Source organism: Ailuropoda melanoleuca, chromosome 1, assembly GCF_002007445.2.
Source record: "Ailuropoda melanoleuca isolate Jingjing chromosome 1, ASM200744v2, whole genome shotgun sequence".
NCBI lineage: Eukaryota > Metazoa > Chordata > Mammalia > Carnivora > Ursidae > Ailuropoda > Ailuropoda melanoleuca.
The window spans coordinates 112,715,731-112,727,035 of NC_048218.1; positions in this window are offsets into that span (position 1 = coordinate 112,715,731).

The window sequence follows — 11,305 nt, forward strand, 5'->3', positions numbered from 1 at the left end:
GTTCTCTGACATTTCAGTTACATTAAAATTCAATATTAGTGATTATAAAATATGTGGAGAATATTTGGGAAATTTTCAGCAGCCTTTAAATAAGAAATGGGTCCTCAAAAAAATCCCCAGAAAAATTAAGAAAATATTTTTAACTGAATAATGAGGAGACGTTTACCAGATATAATATAGTGTTTTTTAAAGTAAAATTAATAGCTTTAAATAGTTATATTTTAACAGAAGAATATAAAATTAAGTATGTAAGCTTCCAATATAAAAACACTAGGAAAAAAAAGAGAGCAATGAAATAGAAAACAAATTGTAGAGCACATCAGTAAAGCCCAACTTCGGTGTCTTTAAAAGATTGATGGGAACTTTCAAGGGAATAGAAGAAAACCCATGTTAGAAGGAAGAAATTGGAGTGACAACTACAGATTGGATTGTTCAGTTATTAAAAGGATGGCAAAGGCACATTATGAACAACACTGTGCCAAAATAATTTGACAACGTAAATAAAATGACAAAACTTCTTGAAAATATCTTACCAAAGTGGCACAAATTGGATCTAAATTGTTAGATATTCTTTTTAAATGGAATTTATATTTATAATTAAGAATCTACTCACGAGTGTTGGTTCACAGCCTTGGGAGCCTCCCAGGTGAGATCTGAAACCAGCCCTGGCCTCCGAGGGCAGGGACTAAAATAGGCAGCCACTAGGGATGGGCGGGCGGCAGGTGCAATGAGCAAGGGAACTCACAGGAGCCTAGCCTCGGGTGCCCCGAGATGAGAAGCTCCCTGCCCCACTCCCAAATCTTAAGGAGGCATTAACTGGGCTCTGTCACTGTACTATTTAGATGGTCTCTGCCTCACAGCACTATCTCAAATTTGTGTCCTTGGGGCAGCTTCTGGGAGCAGGGAAGGCAAGTAAGAAGCACATTCCCAGATCAGAGGAGGGCATAAGGAACCACCAATTGCTCAAGTTCGGCTCTCGGATCGACTGGCAGTCATGTCCTCTCGATGACCTCCTCCAACAACCAAAAAAACCCTCCAGGTGTGAATGTCTTTGCTGTTGAATTACATCAAACATTTAATGAAGACATCATTTTAAGCTCTTTTGGAAATGAGAGGATGAGAAGATGCTTCACGGTTTCTCCTGTGAAGCCAGCATTGCCTAACAGCAAAACCTGATAAAGATCTCACAATAAAAAAATTATAGACTAATATTTCTTGTGAGTATACGTAAAAATCCGCATGAAATATTAGCAGATTGAATCTAGCATTGTGACCTAATGGGGTTCATCCCAGGAATGCAACATTTGTTCACCATTCAAAAATCAATCAGTGTAATTCACACATTAGGAGAAAATCTTATGATCAGGTTAACAGATGCAGAACAGATGGACAAAATCCAACAATTGTTCATCATAAAAACAATCAGCAAAGGAAAAATAGGAAGGAATTTCTTCATTCCAATAAAGGACATCAAAGATAAAAAACCGATAGCCAACATATTTAATCATGTACCTTTTTTTAAAAAGATTTTATTTATTTATTTGACAGAGATAGAGACAGCCAGCAAGAGAGGGAACACAAGCAGGGAGAGTGGGAGAGGAAGAAGCAGGCTCATAGCAGAGGAGCTGATGTGGGGCTCAATCCCAGAATGCCGGGATCACGCCCTGAGCCAAAGGCAGACGCTTAATCGCTGTGCCACCCAGGAGCCCCTAATCATGTACTTTTGAACACTTTCCATGTGTGATTGGAGACAAGGCTCTGAGTCTTTTATTCTACATTTTGATGGTGGTCCCCAAAAAATGTAGGGAGGCATTAAGAGATAAAAACTAATAAGGCTTCAAAAATAATTTGGCTTTATTTGAAGTCCATATAATTTTTGCTCAGAAAATCCTGAGGAATGTAAAAAATAGTTATCAGAATTAATAAGTGAATGGAGCCCGGGTAACAGTAATATCCAGATTCATCAATTCTCCCTCTCAGAAAAAATGGAAACCTATATTCACAAAAAGACTTGTACAAGAATGATCATATTAGGGGTGCCTGGGTGGCACAGCGGTTAAGCGTCTGCCTTTGGCTCAGGGCGTGATCCCGGCGTTCTGGGATCGAGCCCCACATCAGGCTCCTCCGCTATGAGCCTGCTTCTTCCTCTCCCATTCCCCCTGCTTGTGTTCCCTCTCTCGCTGGCTGTCTCTATCTCTGTTGAATAAATAAATAAAATCTTTAAAAAAAAATGAATGATCATATTAGCTACTATTCTAGACGCTCAGGTCATGATCTCGGGGTCCTGGGATCAAGCCCCTTATTGGGCTCCCTGCTCAGCGGGGAGTCTACTTCTCCCTCTCCCTCTGCCCCTCCCCCTACTTGTGATATCTCTCTCTCTCTCTCAATTACATAAATAAAGATCTTTTTTAAAAAAAAAGACTCATGTTAGTCCAGTAGGAAAGAGAAAAACTTGTTTTCATCTGATTCAGCCCAAATGTCCATCCGTGAGTGAATGGGAAAACCAACCAGTTTCCTGGTGCACATAACACAGGTCGGCATCAGATTGAGTGACAGATCCAGATTCTGAAGGCGCTGTGGTCCCACACGCCACCATGTATGGGAAGTCCTGACCCAGCAAAACGAAGATGGTTCCCTGGGTGTGGCATGTGAAGGACAGTTGGGGTTGGCAGTCAGATAAGGTTCAGCTGAGCAGGAAGTGAGTGGTAACAATCTGTATCTGGTGGTGTGTTGGCCACACCCCTACATACCTTCGCCAACATTCATCAAAGTAAATAAAAGTTGTACAATGTATTGTATATAAAAAAATTCCCCAGTACAATTGGTTAAAACCACAGAGTATGTGCCAGATCCTCAGATGACCACCTTACCGAGGAGATGGAGAAGTGCGATGGGGTTTCATTTCCCAGAGCTCACGTCTATCGATGAGCACACTGATTCTGCACTTCCTGCAACTTTAATACTCGCAGTCTTAATAAAGAACCACAGCAAGTCTTTATAAATACATGTTTTTTAAAATATTTTTTATTATATTATGTTAGTCACCATACAGTACATCCCTGGTTTTTGATGTTGTGGCTGTGTTCAGTAAAAGCCAGTGGCTTTATAAGAAGCCATGCTCGTGAAGCTTTGAAGGAGTCTGAACAGAGAAAAATGTTGGAGAATCCAGTCCCTGCGAAGTCCAAGTCTTGTCATGATGAGCCCAAGAAACTGGGGACACGAGTCTCCCACTCAGTGAACGCCATCCCTCTCTTCTGTCCCCTTAACCAAAAGTGGTTCGTTTCCATTTCATTGGTTTTGGAGTTTCTTTCCTATCTGATCTGTAAATTCATTTTTATAGTTGTTTAAAAGCTATAAGCCAAAGAGTTGGTAGTGTTTTATGTTTGCATATATTTAGGTGGGATTACAATAAAAAGAATGTAAGTAAACATTGGGGGTCTGTGAGAATATTTTCTCCTTTTAAAGGGATCAATACATTATTCAAGACTGGGAAATGCTGAGTATTTCTAAATGGTGTTATAATTGGAAGAGATCCAGAAATCTTGATTGGATGCTGGGGCTGCCAGAAAAAAATGTAGCAGAGCTGGCAAGGGTGACTCTTTGCACAATTCAGGAACAGTTCTGCCTCTGAGCGCACAGAGGCAGATTTCCTGGAACAGCATGAAAGGAATTCTTGTGCAAAAGGAAGCCAGGGCTTCATTTCCAAGTGAGGGGGCATTTTGGAGGAGGCAGAGGACAGGGCTGAAGCCATTTACAGTCTGACCATTGTGGTGGGACTTGGGGGTCTGCAGATATGTTTGGGGTGGCCCTTTGAATTGGGATATCACTGAATTCAATCAGTGAACTATTTTATTTTTCAGGGCTTTTGCATTTGCAAGTGACAGAAAACTCCAGTACAAACCACCTAGGGACAAAAGACAGGGACTTTGGCTTTGGCGACCGGAGACAGCAGGTGGAATCTTCCTGAGGCTGTGAGGACCTCACATAAACATTTTGGGGATGCAGTTTGTCTTGTTTTCTTGCTTTGGTTTTCTTCTGTGCTGGCACCATTTCGGAAAGAACCTAGAACTCTTGCAGCCCCTAGCTGATCTGGCCTTAACTGTTGTAAGACTCAAATTCAAGGGCCCCTGGGGGGCTCAGTCAGTTAAGCTTCTGCCTTTGTCTCAAGTCATGATTTCAAGGTCTGGGAACAAGCCCAGCATTGGGATCCCTGCTCAGTGGGGAGTCTTCTCCCTCTCCTCCTGCTCCTCCCCCATGCTCATGCACGCTCTCTCTCTCTGTTTCTCAAATACATAAATAAAATGCTTTAAAAAAAAAAAAAAGACTCAAGTCCTGGGAGGCCTGGGTGGCTCAGTCAGTAAGCATCTGCTTTCAGCTCAGGTCATGATCTCAGGGCCCTGGGATCCAGCCCTGTGTCAGGCTCCCTGCTCAGCAGGAAGTCTTCGTCTCCCTCTCTCTCTGCCCCTCCCCAATGCTCCTGCTCTCTTTCTCAAATACATAAATAAAAATCTTTTTTAAAGAAAGACTCAAGTCCAGTGGGAAAGAGAAAAACTTTTGTTTTCAGATTGTTCCAGTGTGACTCTTTTGGTCCTCACTAAGACCACAGGAACATCCCTGACCCCCCCCCCCCACTGTGGCCCAGGGACCAAGCTGCTGGCCAGACCTGCCCCATCCAACAGCTCTGCCTGAGAAGCAGGTGGCTGAGAAGTGGGGTAGGGCTTGATTTTCTAGAGGAAAATCAGGTCAGTGTTTGTTACCAGAAAAAAGAAAGCAGGCACTGGATTCCAAACAGTTATATTTCTATAGCCATGGAGATATCTATATCTATTTACCTGCCCACAAGCACCAAAAAATAACTATAGGCTTGAATAAGTAAACCTCGAATGAATGAATAGTAACAGTATCTTTGGGGCATGAGGAAGAAATATGATTTGAATGCCTGTATAGATTGAAAGGAGGGAAGGAAAAACTCTTCCTCTACCCTTCAAGGTCTTCCGGATGGACCAAGAATTAAATTTACACGGGATAGATTAGCAGGAAAAGAAACGAAATTTTTTTATGTGTGTTTAATAATGAAGTCAGGACCTTAAGAAATGACTAAGGCAGGCAGTTTTCATACTTTTTAGACAAAGAGACCATAAATCTGTGAGCAGTAAACAGAACAAAGAAAACTTAACTTTGAGAGCTTCAATTGGTGAGGAATTCTAAACAGAAATCGGGCTGGAGCAATAAATTAGTAAAAAGTAACAAGGGTTACTTAGGCAGCCTTCTGAGCTCTAAATTTCCTATCTGTGGTGCTAAGGGTGTCTCTCTACCTCCGGGCACAGGGTAGTGCCTTTCACATGACAGATTTCTTTCTTGCCTTGAAGGGGCAGAGGAGGGTCTTGGTGTCCTTGAATAATGAATGGTCTCTTATGTAACTTTTATCAAAGTGGCACATTCGGGAACAGCCCGCCTTTGACCCCTACAGTGATTGGTAACGGTTTGAAAAGCTTTAGCTTTTCAAGAATACTAATTAGTAAATTAGCTTCAACCCGGAAGCAAACGAGCGATGGTGTGCTTTTTGAAAAGTCCCAGACCTGATGGAGAGCTGCCAAGTGGAGCTCATCAAATCTCCAGACGAAACAAACGTTGGCTGGTGAATTAATCTACGGGAAGATAGAATGAGGGTCACCAGACTCATGGGCCACATTGAGTATCTTGATGGAAGTCACTCATTCCCGAAGACCAACTCCACAAGTAGGTAATAGGGAGCCAGTGCGTACTGTCCAATTTGGGAGGGGACACTTGAGCCACCTCCTCATGACCAGCGGTGGGGACCAGGTGTTGAATCCCTCAACACTCAGTCAAAGCCTCAAAGGATTTTTTTCTCGAATATCGAAGAGAGTAGGGTATGACCAGGATGCAGAAAGTGTAGAACAAAATTCTTCTTGGCCCAGGATGGTGGGGAACTTCTGGCCTTCTCATTCTGGCGCTAAAAGACGGGAGTGTCTTTTCACCTATGGAGAGGTGGAGAACGAAAGGCTTCTGGAGGCCCCTCCCACAATGGGATGGTGTCAGCCCTGTTCTGGTTTACAGGCCCAGATCGCCCCTCCCCTCCACCCCCTTGTCTGGTGAGGCCATTACAGGTAGATTCTATGGAAGGCTCTGTGTGCAGGAGGAACCCGTGCAGTTGTGCATGGACACGCATCATTGTAGGGTCGTGTACGCATTACACACTTTCCGCACTACCCTAGGTCCCTGGTTTCTTCTGGTTTAAGTGCCAACCGATGACCATGTCCTGAACAGCCTGTCCCTCTCACTTTGACCACAGATTTATCATGATTCACTCATGCCCATGTCCACTCTAGTCCCAGATGCCTGGGCGGTTCCAAGTTCAGTTTCTATGCAGAAGCAGCTTGAGGCAGGGAAGTAATTCCTCATGATGATGGGCGCACAATTCTCCCTGGAGCACTTGCTCACGCGTCTGAAGCCCAGCCCAGCATCTGAGCCCCAAGCAGTGTCCCTGCCCAATCATTTCCAGAATGCACTGCTGTAGGTCCTCGTCCTCAGACCTCCATCGCTAAAGTAGCTGATGACACTGGAAAGAACACTGAGATGCCCTGGGCTATTTCAAAGTCCCCTTGGTATACCATGGAAGTTTCCAGAAGCCAACCAGCTTGGGGCCTGGGAGAGACATCATCCCAGGAAGACATGTTGCCTGACTTTCCACCAGAGACACATCTACCACCCATTTATGTTCTCAGTCCACTTGGACATACCCTCCCCCTCACACTGCGATCTGCCGTGCTCAGCCCAGCAAGGCATCCCTGCACGGCCCACTTTGGGGGCCCTGGCAGCAGAGTAGAGATAATGCTAGGTCTCTGGTTGTGCCATAGTTGGGCCTGCTGTCGGACTCCGGGGAAGACCATGGGCCAGAGAAGCAGTCACAAGAAAACACATCTTGTATCAGAAGTCCCCCAGTGTGGATTCCAGATTCTCTTTACCAACCCCAAGGAAATCCTGCCCTGAGTCCCCGTGGCACCCAGCACCTGCCTTAGACTTCCTCCTCTGGAACTGTCTAAAAGAAGGAGAAAACCTTAAGCAATGCAACTGAATGTTTTTCTAACTGCCCAGTGCATGCAGGCCCTCTCCTCCTGGGGCTCAGAATGTGTCAGCAGGATCCCACACCCCTGACCTCATAGCCTGTTGCCTCAGGCCAATACACTCTGATGGGCCCCTGTCTCCTGATGATTGCTTCTGAAACTTTCTCATTGGTCAATGGGAATGTGCTCTGTGATGTTAATGAGGTGGTTGACTTTAGAGTATATTAACAACGGATCCCTGGAAACCTCCTTTCAAGGAACGTGGTTTTGCCACTGATTCGATAAGATCTGTGAGTCATGCACTCGATGGTCTGAACAGATGCTGCTGACTTTTGGCATAACAGCAGAAGGGATGAATCTCCAAACTGCAGTGCAATCAGGCAGCAAGGGCAGCAGGCTGGCCCGGGGAGCAGTAACTCTCCAACCCAGGCATGTGTCAGAGGGTAAGCAGGAATGGAGCTGTTGCCTCTGCTGTCTACTAGCCCAGTCCAGGGCAGAACTTTAATTATCGGCTCCCCGAACAGCCAGGCTTGCTCTGGGCACATCCATAAAGAGCCACCGGAGAGTGCCAAAGGTGGCTTCTCCCACTCATCAGGTTGAATTAGTGGTCCACCTTCTGTCTGGACCACGAAAGTCCTGCTCACCCTCGATTTCGGATGGAAGTGACTTTTACTCCTCCTAACCCCAGAAGGCGAAGGTTGACAGCTTTTCGTTTTTGCAGTTTTTCCTTTTCCTTTTTCCTCATTCCTCCTGTAGGTCTGAGAGGCTCTTCATCGAGTTATCCTTTCTCGGTTACGCACCTATCAATTTGCTCCCTCTTTCCTTGGCAAAGGTCAACTGAGCTCCTGTCATAGTTTTCAACAGGTGCACACACATGAGTGCCAGGAACTGACCTCTAGGGTGCACAGGCTGGTCTAACCCCTTCCATGTCCTGGGGCTTCTCTGTGTCCTGGGGGTATAGGGTCCAGTGTTCAGTCCTGTGGAAGAGACTGAATAGGGGGGCTGGGAGAAGTGATGCATTAAGTACAGTAAGTGACTGTCAGAGTGCCACCCCGGGGGAGCACCCGTCTTGCTGCCCCAGCACAAGAGAACCCCAGTTAGAGTCTGAGGTTTCAGTGTCGACTGGGCTCTCACCCTGTTAGCTGTGACCTTAGTAAACTCACCACCTCATTGAGGTCTGGTTTCCCATTGGCAAAATGGAAAACAGTAATGGCATCCCCAAGACTTGGAAGCATGGTATGGGAATGAATGAGATGCATCTGACTGTGTCCAGCATTGTGCAAGGGATGAGTGCATTTCTCGAAGTGTTTTCCTCCCTTGCTCCCATCTGCTCATTTTTGTCTCCTTCCTTCCTTCCTTCCTTCCTTCCTTCCTTCCTTCCTTCCTTCCTTCCTTCCTTCCATCCATCCTTCCCTCCCTCCCTCCTCATGCAGCTCCCGCCCTTCAGGGAGCCCCTGTTTCAGAGGTGGGTGCAGCTACCCAGGAGCTCCGAGAAAATCACCTGTCACAGAGACATAAGCCGAGTCTCGCTGGGAGAAGGTAAGATTCGTTATAGACATATAAAACTCTGTCATATTCTTATTTAAAATAGAAGAGGGACTGAAAAGTCAACCTGGACCTTGGCCTGGAATGAGTCTCCTCTGTCCGCTGCTCAGGATGGGCACTAACTGTCAGACTCACTGCTGAGTGAGGTGCTGCTTCTCCTGCTGAGTTTAACTCTGGCGCCCAGAAGGAAACATGGACGGAAAGGACTGGGTTCACACAGACAAGCGGGCAGAACTAAGGCTCAGTGCCAGGGCACTTTGGGCTTCCTATCCATTTGGAGATTTTCTTTCCTTTTTCTTTTCTCAATGAGAAAATAAAGCTCCTGAGACACCGGTGACTCATCGCAGGTGCCCCAATCTACCCTTGGTGGAGCCCAGATGACACCCATGTCACCTCACTCCCTGACTGGGAATCTTTCTGCTCTTCATGCGTAGCCTGAGGAGACAGCAGACACATACAGAAGGAGAGGAAGAAAGGAAGGAAAAAGAGAGGGAAAAGAAAAAAGAAGGAAGGAAGGAAATATCATTATTGCTAATGCAATAAATTGTAAATTTTTCTGATGCCTGCAAAGTCCCAATATTTCCTTGAATTTCTCAGCTAATCAAGGCTGCATGGGTATTGTTATTTAGAAGGACAAAAATCCTTCTAAAACTGCTTTCCCCCTTCATTTCATCCCACCACCTCTGAGAGCATTTGACAGAAAGTGGTTTGGATGCTGGGCTGCACAATTAGCTCCTAATTTTGTCAGGCTTCTTCCTGCGAGCCCCACTGTCTCATAATCATGGCTCTCCACTGGGACCAGGAGGCTGGGACAAAGGCTTTCTGATTCAACAGGAACTGTGATTGAGGTGGGATCAATACAGAGACATCAGGATTCCTCAATCAGACCCCCAACCAGTTTTCCAGCTAGAAGTACAAGCTTGCGCACATATCACTAGGGTTTTTATTATTAGTCACATGCACTCGGGGCTACCCCCAGTGCCACGACATGACGGCGCTTGGCAAAACAAATGTGATATTTAACGGTGGCAGAAGAATTAGCCTGGGTGGCCAGGCTGCTGCATTCCACGGGTGCATGTGACCAGCCTCTTGAGGCGGGGGACAGGAAGAAGGGACATTAGAGACTCAAAGTCAGAAAGGCTCAAATCATTTTGGACATAAAGACCCTCTATCCAGCCTTGGTTTTTTTTTTTTTTTTTTTTTTGATTTGTTTTTTGTTTGTTTTGTTTACTCTGTGTGTGTTTGTGTGTGTGTGTGTGTGTGTGTGTGTGTATAAGCTTCTCCCTTCTTCCTGTCCTTCTTGGTCCTTCCTAGAACCAAAGGTACATTTCCTTTCTCCAAGATAAGAGGTGGGTGTGGGGCATCTGGGTGGCTCAGTTGGCTGAGCATCCCACTCTTGATCTCAGCTCAGGTTTTGATCTCAGGGTCCTGAGTTCAAATCCTGGTTGGGCTCCAGGCTCCATCTGCACCCCATTTAAAAAAAAATTAAATAAATAAATAAATAAAAGAGGTGGGGGAGAACAGGAATTTGTCTTAAAGTCCTCCTCCCCTCCTCCATTCCCCAGCCCAAAGCCTGACCTTGCGGGAAATAGATGGAGTTTTGCTCCAACATTTTCAGCGATTCTCAGATGACATCGCCCCGGGAATGCACATGCCTATAAAAATTCCATTTGGGGAGTTAATGTGAACAGGTACCTTTTTTCCTTTATCCAAGAAAAGTAGCACATCCACTGACCAAGATCAGAGGGTGAATCCAAGTCTGCACAACACAGGGCTCTGCTTAACAGTTTAGCATCCTTACAAAATTAATCCGAAATGTTTCTATTTGTGGCAGAAGAGAGAGCTGGCAGGAAAAGGGAGACTGAGGGACGGGGAAAGAGATTGGCAGAGATTCGGAAAGTACGCTGTCCGGATTCTTATGAGTTTCTTCCTCTATACCTCTGGGTTTCTGGCCTTAAAGAGGAAAATAACTCCCAACAGTCTGCTAAGCCTACGCGGCCTTGGAATTCCAAATTGAACAGTTCGGTTCAGGTTTTTCAACGGCGGCAAAACCAAGCCGTCCACGGGGAGGAAAGCCAGAGGGGGCCAATTAAGAAGGAAGAAATTAAAGAAAAGAAAAAAGGAAAGAAGGAGGCGCGGATGAAAGGTCCAGTGGAGAGTGAGTGACAAGGCAGGAATCCGGCAGCCAGGGCGGGCAGGCGGCCCCGCGGGGGACTGACAGGTGGGTCTCGCGGCCGGGCAGGGCAGAGAGCGGGCGAGAGGTCCCCAACTCCCCGCAGCGCCGGCCGCGGCAGCGACGCCTCGCGAGAGAGTGGGGGCCGCAGAGGAGGGAGCGGGGAGAGCGCGGGGCGGGAGGAGGCGGGAGGCGGGCGCGCGGGCTCCCACGCCGGCCTCGGTGCCACCCGCCCGGCCGCCGCGCTCCGGGCGTCTCCTCTCCCTCCGACGCATCGCGGCGTCCGGGCATCCGGTTGCCTGAAGCTGAGATCTCCCCGCGCCCGCGGGGTGGAGAAAGCGAGGCCAAGCCGGGCGGCCCCCCGGGCGCACTTCGCGGCGGAGACGCGGGGACGAGACCCGGGGCGGAGCGGCGGAGGGCGGCGCGGGCACTGACGCGAGTTGGGCAGCGCGCTGAGCCAGCCCGCGGAGACGCCCTAGCCGGGTGCACGCGCCGGGCGGAG